Source organism: Orbicella faveolata, unplaced genomic scaffold (genome assembly GCF_042242905.1).
Source record: "Orbicella faveolata isolate gen_17 unplaced genomic scaffold, um_ofav_v1 contig_46, whole genome shotgun sequence".
Classification (NCBI taxonomy): domain Eukaryota; kingdom Metazoa; phylum Cnidaria; class Anthozoa; order Scleractinia; family Merulinidae; genus Orbicella; species Orbicella faveolata.
Window position 1 is genome coordinate 18,624,961 of NW_028301576.1, and position 15,887 is coordinate 18,640,847.

Below are 15,887 nucleotides of genomic sequence, written 5' to 3' on the forward strand. Positions count from 1 at the left end.
TAGACGCCTTCTGAAGGTCGCGTGTGATTGATAACCGCTGAGGCCTGAGATAAAATTGCATTAATTACCACATCTGACTCGTGACGTCACCGGACAGCATTATCGCCCAGTGCTTTCAGACCTCTCTCTCCCTGAGTGACTTAGCAAGCGGAGAAGGCGGCTGAAATTCAGGCTACAGATAGAGAAGATCTTTACAAAATCGTTGTAATAAGACTAACGATTCGATCCAACGTTCTTTATTTACAAGATAGCTTTGTCGAGGCTGTTTCTTCTTCGCTGCAGGTCTTAGAATAAAGAAATATATATGGCGCTCATTATAAGAAATGTGCACAATTCTAGGTCAGCTCTTTGAAGATTTTGACACGAAATATGAGGCCATAATCGAACGGGCAAGGAATTTACAAGTCTAATGTCATAATGGGTACATTTGCATCTGTAAGGTTGTTATGCGGAACAACTCTATTGCGCTGAAAAACTCTATATGGAAGCGATGGTCGACGTTTTGGTTGTGCGGTAGGCAAAAGGAAAATAATATTTCCCGAATTCATATTAAACTTATTGCCCACGAACATGAACATTTGCTGTAATTGGCGTCCAGGCTAGCGCGGGCATTATTTGTCTGTAATGCGCTTGCGCATTAGTTTATCCATGGGACTGGGGAATAATTTCCATACGTAAACAATACCTAAATACTGCAGCAGGGTGAGTGAAGAGAGAATCCAATGCACCAAAATAATACATAGATGAGGTTTTCCAGGAGTTATCACCCCAAAGGAAGACGTTGCGAGTAAAAGCAGACCGTAAACATTATCCTGTGGTTGTAACAGACGTGGACAAGATCGGAAAGCGGGTTCACTGTCTTGGTTATAGCGAGCGGTACTGATGACAAAGATAGAAATTTAAAGATTAAAGATGACATTCTTTTCCAGCGGATGGAACCTCTTTTTATTCCTTCTGCTCCTTCTTTTGACGACCGTGCGGAATTATTTCACGCAGAGCTATATCATGAAATAAAAAGAAAGTTGTATTCTGGCCGATAGGACGATCCAGCAACTCTCATTGAAATTAGAATTGATCAGGATGTATTTGATGGAGGGCTTACATCAGCCGGGAAATCACGGAAAGAACGAGGAAAGACTGTGTATCGAATTAACTCAAACCAGACCTTAGACCATTTTCTGGGAGTCAAATGGGATGAACGTATATTCGATAAAAATTTACTTGTTGATACTGCACGTGAAGGAAGACGATGAATAGCCCGCGAAATCAGACTTTAGGCCATCCTGTCCTTCTCCCACAGCACTCACGGTCGCGCTAAATGCGAGTAGCAAAAACAGTGTAATACCTATAATTTGGGCGGCCATTTGCCCCATCGAAATCGGCTGCAATCCGGATGAATTATATACCAAAATAAAGGAAATTTTTCGCTTTATTCGAATTTTGCGGTACAAATGTGATCAGAGCATGTGCAAAAGTGCGCGGGCTCATTCTTTTGCGCCAACCGTGACAGGAGCTCGAAATCTCCTATAAACATTGCGTAATTCAATTTCAAAAATTCGATTTTGCCCCATTGAAATTTATCGCTATGACATATGAAGCCATCTTCTGATGCAGCTTAAATGTTCTTTTTTTTTAATTCAAAGGTACAAATTGTCCCCATGCAAAATGTTCAAAATTGTGCGTGTTTTTGCATGACCTTGAGTCAGACATTAGTGGGGGCGTGACCACCGGAACTTGATATAACCTTTTCTTACACTGAGTTTGATATGGATCGTGTTTGTTCCATGTTTGGTTAGTTGCACTGAGCAATTCCCTCTTACAGTTGTGATTAATTTTCAGAAGAAACAAATGCGAGCGTTACGCGAATTCTTGAGGGGCAGAGGAGTTTTGGTCAATTCAAAAACACTGGATACGGGAGAGAACGCTACAGCTTGGGTAATTACGAGGACTAACTGCCGATTTTGTGGTATTTGCCGTTGATCAAAACATTTTTCTCAATCTTTTTTCTAACGCTGTAACTAAAAACCTAAATGTCTTTGGAATTTAACGAACTGGTAGTCTTCCAGTTCCTTCTTAGGCCCGTTCCAAACGCCGCTCCATTCATGCGCCGAACCTAACTGATGAGTTAAGTACGGCAGAAGAGCGGCGTTTGAATCAGTTTGGTTCGGCAGGTTAGGTTTGGTGATGCAAACGACAGTAAATTCGGCAGGGTCTGTCGCACTATGCGACGTTGGAGCGGCAGCTGATTCATACGGCGTTCTCCTCACGGTGTCGAACCTAATGCATAAATTACTGTAATGTATTTTTCAAATAACGGGACTAGTGATTGGCTCAAAATTGTGTGGCGTGACCAGTCATGCATGAAGCTCGAAGTCGTCGCTAAAAACAAAGACAACAAAATACCAGTATGCCTTTGATTTATTAGAAACTGGACTGTATAAGCGAGTTTCTTTAGTGAAAATTCATTTTTTGCTCTTTTTTCGTGATAATAGTCCAGCTTATGAGATTTCCCTTTAACAAGTCGAATTGACCGGGAGAAAACCTGTCTAATTAAATATAGATACAAACACTGAACCTTGAGTTTGAATTTGCTTCCCTAAATTTTGCCATAAAAGCGAAATGTTAGTCACAGCTTTTCTATTTGGACAGAGTTCTTCAATTCAGAAGGCATGTTTTCCCATCGCAAATTGTTACCCCTGGCTTTCCGAATTAAGTTCGACGCAAGTACGCGGTCTGAACCAGCCGTCGCTCTAAAGTCGCTCTAAAGTCAAACTTAATCAAGTTTGGTTCGGCGCATGAGTGGAGCGGCGTTTGGACCGCCTAACTAAAGCTCGAAAAGTTTTCCGAGTGTTCCTACTCACTCGGCCGTCGTTAAAAGCAGGAACATGGAAAATTCCGGAACATTCCGGAACATCCAAAAACTAGAATAATTATGAGAAAATATATATAATTAGGGCGTCAATAAAACCAGGAACATGGAACATCCCGGAACATTCCGGAACATCCCGGAACATCCCGGAACATCGAATAATTATAATAATTATGAGAAATATATGCAAAAATTAAATTTTCAGAAATAAAATATCCGAGATAAACTGATATCAGCTCGAAATATGAAAAGATATTTTTGGGGGGTAGGGGAGTCGGTAGGGGAGGGGTATGGAGCGTTGGGTATTCATTCAACTGGCCACAATGAGTACAGGCTCCTCTTCTTTCCCGCCAATTGCGTCATGTGGTCTTTACAGCACTGTTTCTTCAACACAAACATGGACTGTTGTTACCGGTTCTACGGAATTGTCGGGAACGGTCATAATAACGAAAAGGTCTTCCATCTTTAATACTCTTCGATGTTTACAGGCCAGGATCTCGATACGGCTGACGAGACAACGACTCAAAGTACGAAATGTCTGGAATGATACTAAAATATTTAACATATGTCACACAACGTGTCACGGTTACTTAAAGTCTCTTCAACATGAACGATCAACGGAAGCACGAGTAACAAGCAAGCTATTATTAATAAATCATCAGAGCTCGAGCAGTCCGAACTAATTTAGACTTAGCCAAGAAACTCAATACCGAAGAGTTTCTATATTTATCTCATGGAGAAACTATTTCTTCGTGAGAAATCGCAATCGTGTATATTTTTGAATTGACGCAATAAAAAATCACACTCGTGTACCCACATTTTTCGGTCTCATTAAAGAGTTCGAACGCCACCATCTTGGTTTTCTATGAAAAACGAAATGTGGGAATAGGGGACAGTCACGTGATTAAACTGATGGCGAACGACTGGAAGGAATGGATTAGTGTTCTAAGTTACGCCTTCACTCATTGCAGTCATTTTCATTTTTTTGTTCTTTTTTTTCCTTTTCTGGTTAAATTTTTGTTTTTGTTTTGTTTTTTATATTCCGAGCTGATTAATTGTACATGTTAATTTCATTATTTGTTTCGTTTGTTTGTCCGCTGTGCAACAGAACATAAAAGATAAATAAGTAAATAAATTAATAAGGGAAAAAACTGAACAATGTAAGTATTTAATTATAGTATACGTAGAATATTGTACATTTATTAGTAAAAGTAACCTGTAGAGTAGGCATTAAAAATAAGGTATGAAATTGTAAGCGACTTGTATTGCAATGATGTAAATAGTGTACTGTAATTGAGTATTACAATGTAAGAGGTGTAAATAATGTAATTTTGTAAAGTAAGTATGTAAGTGTGTATTGAATGTATATAATTTATCAATTAAATTTTAAAAAAATATATTCCGAGCTGATACCAGTTTATTTTTGTTAAATTCAATTTTTGAAAATTTAATTTTACATATTTTTTCTCATAATTATTAGAATTATTCGATGTTCCGGGATGTTCCGGAATGTTCTACCTTCCTGATTTTATCGACGCCCATGAAATTAAATAAAGAAATAACCTAGAAAGACCAATAAGTAAAAAAAAATTAATTAATTAATTAACTGGTTTCAGCTCCGAATTTGTAAAAAAAGAAAAAGAAAAAATGCGAAATGACTAGAATGAGTGGAGGCTTGCAACTTTCACCTTTTAAGTAGCGATGTCGGGAGGAAATGCACAAGCTATCCCCACTAATCACTTCCTGCCAGTTGTTTGCTACCAGTTAAATCACGTGACGGTCCTTGATTTTACAGTGTGGTTGAGGAGGTCGATTTCCACCATATTGTTTTGATGCTGTTGTTTTGCTCATTGTGAGTGAAAACTGGGGAGAGCACCCGTCCCTGCGGAAGAGGCTGCTGTACTTACTTACTTACTGACTGACTGACTTACTTAACCCTATCACCCCTCCCGGGGTATAGGCCGTCGACGAGAGACCTCCAGAGCACCCTATCCTGTGCCTTTGCCTCTAATTGGTTCCAGGTGATGCCCATCCTCTTGGTGTCTGCCAGGAGGTCTCGGCGCCAGGTGTTTCTGGGCCTACCTCTTCTCCTTTTACCCTGGGGATTCCAAGGCAAGAAGAAGGAGACAAGGCTTGTCCCGTGGTACTAGCCACTGGCTTCCCCAGCGTGTGCCCTATCCATCCCCATCTCCTTTTTCCCATTGCCTGTTCTCCTGGGATCCGCTGTGTTCTTTCCCACAGGCTGATATTGCTGATCTTGTCTCGCCAGTGCACCTTTAGGATTCTCCGGAGGCTGCTGTTGATGAAAGTTTCTACTTTGGTGACGGTGGCTTTTGTTATTCTCCATGTCTCGGCACCATAAAGTAAAACTGGTTTTACATTTGATTTGAAAATCCTGATCTTGGTGCGTTGGGACAATTCTCTGGATTTACAGATTGTTTGAAGTTGTCGGAAAACTGTCCTGACCTTGCCAATCCTAGTCTTGACATCTTTATCCCTACCGCCCTGTACATTGATGATACTGCCGAGGTAAGTGAACGACTCTACCTCATCTAGTGGACTACTTTCCAGCAGGACAGGCTCGGTGCTGGCTGTATTCACTTTCATGACTTTGGTCTTGTGCTTGTGGATGCTAAGGCCTACCTGTGCAGAGATGTCCATCAGGCTAGTTGTCTTGTCCTGCATTTGTTGATGGTTGCGGTAAAGTAAGGCTAGATCATCCGCAAAATCCAGGTCATCTAACTGGAACTAGAATGTCCACTGGATTCCATACCTTCTCTGCTTCGCTGTCATTTTCATGATCCAGTCTATGACCAGCAAGAAAAGGAAAGGGGACAGTAAACAGCCCCGCCGGACACCAGTCTGGACCTGGAACTGTCTGGAAAACTGCCCTTCGTGTATCACTTTGCAGGACATTCCTTCATAATTACTCTTAATCAGGGAACCAGCTTGGTAGGTATTCCATTGTGCCATAGTAGTTTCCACAGGGGCTACCTATCCACACTGTCGAATGCCTTCTCACAATCAACGAGGTTGATATACAGCGAGGAATACCACTCAAGGGACTGTTTCACGATAATTCGGAGGGTGGCTGTTTGATCCGTGCAAGATCTGTTTTTCCTAAATCCTGCCTGTTGATCGCTGAGCTGGGAATCGACAGTGTCCTTCACTCTTCCAAGATGATCATGTTGAAAGCGTCTCCAGGCACAGACAGCAAAGTAATTTCTCTGTAGGTGGAACTTTCACTGAGACCACCCTTCTTTAAAAGTTTAATGAGATGACACTCCTTCAGTCAGCTGGTAACTCTTCATCCTCCGATATCCTTGCAAACAGGGGGTATAACATCTCTGCTGTGGTATCTATGTCGGCCTTCAGCGACCCGCAGGAAGGTTGTCCGCTCCTGCTGCTTTGCCATTCTTTAACTTCATAATAGCTTTCCTGATCTCATCCCGACTCGGTTTCTCACAGTTAATTGAAAGGTCCGAGTAGAGTAGAGGTAGGTCTGTTCAACAGTTCCTCGAAGTGCTCCGCCTACCTGTTGAGTTGCCCTTCTTTTCCAATGACGGTGTTCCCATCTTTGTCCTTAACTGGTCTTTCCGGTCTCCCATATTTACCGCTCAGCTTACTGGTGGTATCATACCGCTGCTTCATGTTTCCACTCTAAGCGGCTTCTTCTGTCTCCTCTGCCAGGCTATTGATGTAGTTCTGTCTTCCCCTGGTGCTTTGCCTTGTCGTGGCGGGAAAGCTTGCTTGCCCTTGCGACCCCCAGAGGTATACCGGCGTGAGCCTTATGCTCCTGGCAGGTTCGACCATGCCAGATTGGTCTGCGGGAGAGGGTCCGATAAAACAGCACCCTGGACCTACAGTTTACGGGTTGGGCGTGAGGCCAGCTTTCTCAACGCGGAAAACAAGTCTAGCTGCAGAAACGCCAACGAGAGACCTTACAAGAGATTCCTTATCTGGGAGAGGAAGGATCCTCAGTTAGAAGAAGAATGAAGTCAAGTAGTAAATGCTTGAGGTATCTGGAAGCCACAAGACGAAAACCGCCTTTCTCTTTCCAGAGACATCACCATGGGAACATGGAACTTGAGGACTATGTTCCAAAGCGGGAAGGCCGCAGAAATAGCAGCAGAGATGCAGAGGTACAACACAGCTATGCTCGAAATCAGCGAAACTAGATAGATTCAATCTGGTCTGAAAAGATTGATAAGTGGAGAGATGATTCTGTTCTCTGGACATGACGAAGAAGATGCACCTCATACTGAAGGCGAAGCTCTGATGTTGTCTAGATCAGCTTAGAAGGCACTTATAATATGGGAATCACATGGGCCAAGGATTTTCAAAGCTGCATTTAGAACAAAACAGAAGAAAATCAAGGTCAACATCATACAGCGCTATGCTCCTACAAATGACAGTGACGAAGAGGATAAGCATGAGTTCTAAGAACGACTCCAGAGTGTCCTAGACAACTGCCCATTGACAATACATTACCATAGTGATGGGCGACTTCAACGCTAAGATCGGAGAGGACAACACCGGCTAAGCGGAGGTGATGGGCAGGCATGGACTAGGTGAGATGAGTGATAATGGTGAAAAGTTTACCGCCTTTTGTGCCTTGAATGGTCTGGTCATTGGAGGTAGCATCTTTCCCCACAAAAGGATACATAAGGTAACCTGGGTATCTCCTGACAACTCTACTGCAGAGAACAAGATAAACCACATATGTATCAACAAGAAGTTCAGAAGATCTCTCCAAATGTACGAGTGAGGAGGGGCGCTGACGTAGCTTCTGACCATCATCTGGTGATTACTAGAGTGAAGCTGAAGTTGAAGACGAACCCCGGTGTGATAACCAGAAGACAGCGATACAACGTAAGCCTCCTAAGAGATAATGAGGAGAGAGGAGAGCACCAGAACAGACTTTACAACAAGTTTCAAGTTCTGCAAGAACTATTAGGGACTTTAAGCAGCGGGGACGCGGACGGCGACGGGAACGCCGAAACCTGTAAGAGGGCTGGGGAGAGAACGCCGTTGTGTCGAGAATTGACAAACATTAAGCAGCACCGTCGGAAACCGCGGTTTCCGCACTGTCAAGCTTATTGACATTATCGATATTCGTCCTCTGTTTATCAGGATGAACTAGGATCACTTCATTGAAAGAAGTTCGCAATCAACTCTTGATAATCCACGATGAAGGTGTTTTAAACGATCACAAACTTCTACTCTTGTACGATTTAAACCGGTCGAATGATCTCGACCAACCTTATGATTCTTTTCCTGATTTTAACTTCGATAGTTTGAAGACGACGAGTGCCGGTCCGAATTTCGCTTCCACAAACGCAACTTGCCCCTTCTCGCTGAGTTGTACGATGAAGTAAACGAACTTATTATCAGCAGATGTTTAATCAGACTGGCGCGACAAATCAGTGTGCCGACTGATAAAGATCTAAGTAAACCACTGATCTTACGACTGAAAATCGAAACAGCTAAGCAAGTTTTAATGGTGTCTACCCTTTTAAGTGTGTTAGAATTTCACCATGATGAGCCATTTGACATTTGAGTACTTCTCGAAAGGAAAAATTTCGATTGAAATCCGTGTAAGTTGTCTTTATTTACATTAGCGTTCAAAAAGATATTTCACGGTACTCACATGTTCGCCGGCTGGCTTGAGTTCGCTTCAGATTTCTCGACGTTTCTTTAAAATGAAATATCTCACATGGCAAGAGAAAACAAGCATTAAAGTTCCTCGAAATTAGTAACACGGGTTATTTAGCGTTGACACAGCAGAGGAAACGAAAGCAAAAACTCACGTTTTCAGACAACGCGAAATGAGCTTCACTCACGTCGGGCCCGAACGCAGAACGTCAACTTGTTTCCCGCCAGTCATGCGCAGTGGACCTTTTGGCTTTTCCCTGATCTTGTGGCGTTCCCGTCGCCGTCCGCGTTGTCTTTGCTTAAAGTCCCTAGTAGCAGAGGACGACATACCCATGGAACATCAGTGGAGCAATTTTAAAGAGGTTAAACTCCACATGCGAAGAGGTAGTCGGCTTTAGGAAACATTAGCACAAGGAGTGGAAATCAGCCGAGACATTAAAGAAGATCGAGTCAAGAAGGAGGAAGAAAGCTATACTGAACAACAGAGCAGAGCGGAAAAGGCAAGGGCACAAAAAGAGTATGCAGAAGCCAACAAAGAGGTCAAGAGAAACATCAAGACAGACAAGACAAGAAGGGGCTACTGTACTCTTCCTTTATTTCTTTCATTTATAGAAAGCCATGATAATGGTGTTCAAACTCTTAAAGTAGACCGAAAAATATAGGACTGTAAATAATCTACTGTACATAAGTTTCTGATTTCTTTATTCAATTCATTGCGTCAAAGACAAGCGTATACACGATTTCCCATGGTTTTACACGGCATATAGTTACTTGTCTAAACTAATTCGAATTACTCGAGTACTGATGAGTTTCTGACTTGCCAGACGGAATTTGCTTGTCTTACAACAGCTCTGCACCATAAATTTACTTCCATCACAAACCTTCAGATCCTGTCCCGATTAAAATACGCTGAACGACAGGTTATCGCACTTTATTGCCTGTAAACATGAACATGAAGGGGCATTTACACTGGGCCGCGAACAGTAATTGATTTATTTTTTTTAATTATCATTTTTTTCTTTAACTATCTTTTTTGGTTATTTCTTTACTTAATTTTACATATTTTTCACATAAATATCATAATTTTTTATGTTCCAGGATGTTCCGGAATGTTCCATGTTCCCGGTTTTATCGATCCGCTCTGGTTGATTTAGCGAGAGCATGCGCTGACAATTGTCTATCGATTACAAGTTTGAATTTTTTTGAAAATGCATGATCGAATTGCGTACTTTTTTAGCTCTTCGTTTATCTGTGCGGCGTTTTCAAATGCTTCTTTAAAAGTTAAGTTTTATGAAAACGTTGGCAACATATGGAATTTTTAACGAACGGATTCACCTATACAAAATATTACTAGGATAGTTTGTCTCCATTGATTCATCTTTCATATTTTAAGATAAAAACCCTGGAGATCACGCTGATTTACGGCGCGCCAATTTTTCAAAATCAGACTACACGCTTTATCTCTGAAAAGAAGTCCTTGGGCCCCAATTTTTTTTTTTTTTTTTTTTTTCATTCCTTAAACAAGTATTTCATTATGTGTCCGTGGTAGAAGTTTGAAGAAAATCTATCGAGTAGAACATTTTCGCGCGAACGTACTTACGGAGTTTACGCTGAAAGAAAACATAAGTCATGGCCTTAACGTGAGTTCGTAACGATTTTGTAGTCTTTAATCGAAATGCTGCCGCAAATCAGTTAGTGCAAGAGGTGGGTCTTGAGGTTGCAACATGAACCGCGGACTGCAAAGTGAACCGCAAACGTGACGGCAAGAGCAAGGTATCAGGTATCGTGAAGTTCGGTCGAACCTCCCCTCATTGCCGGCCACCTTGAGAACAGAGCAAAATGGCCGTTGTTGAGACATGGCATCATGGGGAGGTAAAGGTGAAACCATTTTTTTTCTTTTTTTCGGGAGTGCAGCATTTTCATTTTTTAAAATGCTTGTTGTGGCATATCAAACGTAGCACAGTCAAAATATATTAACAAAACAGAAACGAGCAGAGACGGAGAGCCTTTTACAATAATCAAAGTGCTCTATGAGCGAACTCGTGAATTTGACAGGAATGATGGTTACGCAAATGCCGTGATCACTAACAAATGCACTCTTTCCAATGTGAAATTTCTATTGTACCTGAAGAAGGCTGGTTTGGCCAGCCGGAATATAGTATACATTTTAAAAAATAATCCTACGTTGTATCGGTTCCTGCTTTTATATTCTTCATTTTCTATGTGAAGCCGATTAGATCACTATTGATCCAACGTATCCCAGCAGGATCATCGTTCGCAGTTGCCTGCTTAAACATTTTATACTCATCATTCTTGTGCTCATGTCGTAGTGAGAACCAGGATTAATGAAGGTAACGGGCAACCCATTTGTCATGCGCGTCACAGCTGAAAAGAGCTGATCGCACCTTTTTAACAATCAAATCTGTTATTGTTGCTACTTTATAATAACTCAAAGTAACAACATCCACACGAAGACATGTGTAAGCTTGACAATTCTAATTATTAAAATGATATATATGTTATTTGCCGGCTGGGAGGTCTGTATGGTGAAAAACTGTGACCGTCCTCGGTCACAGTTTTTCACCATACGGACCGACCATAAGCCGGCAAATAACATGTTTATTTTTTTTTCCCCTGCAGTAAATTGGTTTTACAGATTACAAATGGGTTTGTTTACGCAACTCTTGTCATTGAATCGGCCTGCGCGCCGTCTACTAACGATTTGTAAAAAAATCTCGGCAACGAGCGATTAACTAAGATAGTAGACAAAGAAAGATGTATTAAAAAACAGATTTTTTTCAAACTACTTTGTGTTAGTTGCATTTATTTCACCAGTTAAGTTCTCCAAAGTTGTTTTCGTGGTGTTAAATTTCGTGCGAAGTTTGAAGTTTTACTACAAAAACAATTTCTGTCAGTCGTTGCTTTTAAAATCACTTGTAATGGGACTTTTCTACCGTAAATTTAATAGCGAGGAAATTCGTTAAGTGTGTTCCACAGAAATTCTCGTAAATACAGCAACGATCAGAGAGGTAAACTCGACTGAAATTGACTCAAATTTTATGATGGCGAGAGAAACACAGGATTACGCGCCATTACAGCACCAAGCTACAAACAACCAAGCAAACTCTCACAACTTCAAAACACTCAATTGAATTTGCTTACAGTGACTTTCCTCGCCATTTTAAAGTGGGCAGAGATAAACCTGCGTTGACTAATCGTCGATGGACGTGTAAAAAACGCAAAAGATTGACGATTACCGCCAACTTTTAGGAGCGAAATTTAGGCTGCGAAGAAAGAATCCGGCCCGTGGACCGTATCGTAAAAAGCTGGACAGATCACGTGCGTATGATTAGCCAATCAAATTCGAGGATTTAGGAATCCGGTCCGCTCAGATGCTTGAGAATAAAATAAAAATGAATATCCCCTCTGGGTTCTTATCACCAAGTGCGTTCACTGATCTAGGCTCGAGTCTGCTGGACATTCTGTTCTCAACCTTTTCAACCCACCTCCTTCCCTGTCCAATTGTCTCTCCGTCCTTTGTTTTAGGGCGGTTTTCAGTTAAGTGTCGAAAGTAATCAGGCATCACTTTGGTTTTTGTTTTGGTTTTTACTACGGTTTGAGATTGACTGAGTATTCTAATTGGTGCGTAATTGGTTTGCTTTTGGTTTTACTACAATCAATTGAAAATCGCTCTATCATAATGTTGTTTCGATTTTTTGGCAGTTCATTACCCTCGCCTTTGATGAGAATACCATATGTCATTATTGTTAAAGCAGTTTTTGAAAACTCCACGTTTTAATCTTGACCTTTGCCTCAGAGTTTCACAGCGTCGTACAATATTCTAAACCTTAATATGGGTTTCTACGCATCACGTCTCAATCTACGTTCCCTTCGAAATTCTCTGAACTTTCTTACAAAACCTTCGCGAACTTCGCGAACTAACTTACATACGAACTCTCAGAACAGTAAAGATGAAAGTACTTATTCAAAAGTCCCTAAGATTGTTTATTTGACACCAAAAACGTAGGAATTAGACACCGGAGTGCCATATTCAAAACAGGGCGGAGGTGTCATTGATGCGACCTGTCAAAGCAACATCCAAATCATTGTATGAAACCAGTACAGTCTCTCTTTTCGCTCGTCTTCCGACGCCCCCGCTACTAGCGACTCGCGGCATCGCTGCTCGCACGTCACCCTCACAGTCATGCTAGCACGCTTACTTGTTTTACGTTCTTCCCCGCGGTTTTCGAGGAAAAGAGAGACTGCTCGCAGTCTACAAAAAGATCAGTTAATGGGCCCTTAAACGTGACACTAATTTGAAATGTCAGTTTTTCAGTGTTATGTTTTCATATGAATATGCCGAATGAATAGTTGGCTTAGGCCCGTATCGTAATAGACCATTTTACAGTTGTCTGCTCAGTGACCTGGCCTTTCTATGGCAGCGAGGCTAGAGTTGACCTTGTTTTGATACAGACCTCACTGCTTTTGTCATGTAAATGCAGCTAGTTAGCATCAGAACAACTTGTTTTACACAACAAAAGCAGTGAGGTCTGTATCAAAACAAGGTCAACTCAAGCCTCGCTGCCATACAAAGGCCAGGTCACTGAGCAGACAACTGTAAAATGGTCTATTACACAGAATGAAAACTCAAGCATATGCTAAACGCGGCACGCAATCTGTAAGGCGAGGTCCGTGCAATACTTTACACTATTTTCCTTGTAAACGCTAACAATACAATACAATACAATACAGTACTATTTATTAGTTTCTCCGAAATGGGTTTTTCAGAACTCATACTGCTTACACCCATCTTTCCATCGCCAGCTGCATTGACTGTGTTGGCCACTGTCTTTCTATGGCATGGTGTAAAATAATAAAGACTTGTGAGTATTCCGTGAAAATACAAGTGATTCGAGTGATATTCCATAGTATACCACTCGTAAGCGTTGTATAACTTTGTTACTTACTTACTGGCATAAATTACTTTTGTCTCACTGGAGCTCCCACGTGGATTTTCGATGAACTGTAATTGGTTGCGGTTTATCCATACAAATGCAAATTTACCCATAATTTCTTGCGGTTGCGAAGACCGGTCCATCAACTTTACAAGCAGTCAACAGAGAATAGAGTTCCGAGAAATCTCGATCGCTTCAAAAAGCTTTACTTGTTACGATCATATGATCATTTGGTACTTAACCCTGTATCTTAATTATCTGCACGATACTGGCAGTTAAATGCGCTCGCGAACCGAAGACTAAGTGCGCTCTCCCGCTCAAGTTTGGAAGTTGGTGAAAATCGTAATTACTTGTGTTCTATAATATAGAACTGAAATCACTCTAAGAGAATTTCAAATTGTCGTACGCTTTGACGCGCGAATGACAAACAAAACACTTGAATGATCCTTTTGTTCTTGCGTTTTTATAGTCAACAATAATTCTTCACTTGCAAGATATAATTATGTCTTTTAGACAAACTAGTTGTTCACCATTTACATCATATTTAGAGTAACCAGCATCGTAAGAGATTCTGCACAGAAAAGAAACGAGCGCTATAAGTTTTCAGTGTTGTGATATCCGTACGCTTTATGTCTCTCCCCAGCCATTGTAAGCAGATCGAGAAATTTGCAAAGACTCGCAAATGTGTGCTGTTTAACAGTCCTTGGAAAGGCACCGACTTATCATAGTTTCCTTTTATGCGGTGCTGGACAAATTGTAGTGACATATCGTTGATCCAAGTCTTACAGTCTGATTTATGTTTATTTTCTGTTCGACAAATAAGCAAATGTTTCATTCAAATCGGTGTTCAAAAGGCTAATTCCAACAACGATAAACGCGTTCACTGAAGCTCAAAAATTAATCAGTAGTTCAAAAGGCTTCAGTAGCCGTCTCGAGAAAAATTTCCCAGCGCTTATCTCGCTTTTCCCTCTGAGCAGAATGTGAAAGATTACTCAGAACACGGGCAAAGCTAGTTACAATTTCAAATATCTATCTGCACAGGACGACGCCGTACTCTGAGTGCCACTTGAAATAAATTTGGTCACTCTGATAATAGCTTCCAAGTTTGACGGTCGGCCGCAATCGCAAATGTTGGTTAAAGATCGCAGCAAAATCGGGCAGACTGAAAAGTACACTTTCAACCATTACTGAACACCCAAGGGAACAGTGAAAGTGGTGCTAAAGCAAGATTCATGAACTCAGAGAAGCGGCATATATGCGTATTAATGAGCAAAGGGGATCATTATGTAATACGAAATACAGGGAACACGAATTTCAAGAAAATCCCTTTCTGTTATTCTTGACATTTCAGCTTAGTATCTGAATTTGCTTTAAAAAGAAACTTATGCAAGTTACAAGTTCATAAAAAGTTGGACCAGAAACTAAAAATTTAAGATAGAAAAAGAGCATTTTTGAAATCTTATTTAAAATGACTATAAAATCATTTACAATTTGACTCAAATTTCCAATAGTTTTTACGTGTCGTTTATGTCTCCTGGGCGTCTCGATTAAATAAGTATTATTTCGTCTTCATTTCGCAGCCTACAAGTGTGGACTTTTTCAACCTAGAGTCATTTAAAACGAAAATTAAAGTGAGGTTCTCGCCCATTTTTGACGCCATCTCTTCTAAACTGAAGATTGTTCGCTTTCAAATTTCGCGCTTCATCGCGTCACTGTTATGACAATAGGGAGTTTACGAAACCACGACGGCGACGCCGAGGACAACGTCCATTAAAAAATGGATTTATATTTTACCTACGAATCTCGCGATACTCTAAAGTCATTTACTTTGTTTATCACTGTCAAAACTATCGCAAAACTAAATCCGGAACACAGCGATAAATTTGAAATAAAAATTTAAAATATAAGCCGTCGTGGCTCACGTTCTGCAGGCAACGCAAAATTTGGTCATTTCACGTTGTTGTTTTGCAGAGGACGGCAAAGAAATGTACCAAAAATTATAACGCACGTGCACAGACATTGTTCTGCTTATTAATTCTTTTGTTCAGTGACGTTCCCGTTGCCGTTGCCGTCGTGGTTTCGTAAACTCCCTTATGCATGCTTCAGGAAGTATGAACATTTATGACGTCCGGCTGTTCAACGCCATGTCCGAAATGGTCTGGGTCAATACATATTTTTAACTTTTTTATCGATGGTAGTTAGTTAGTAAGATTTTTGTTAATCTTAAGGGAAATAAATTAACCGTTGGCCGAAAAAAAAGCCAAAATATTAAACGTTGGCCTTAAAAGCCACCACCCCATCGAGACCCTCTTCTCCCCTATTGAAGGTGATAGTTTTGACTCTGGAAGTGAGCCTGGTGAGTGCTGCCTGGCAAAGTTTTAGGAGAATATTTGCTATGAAGTGAAAGT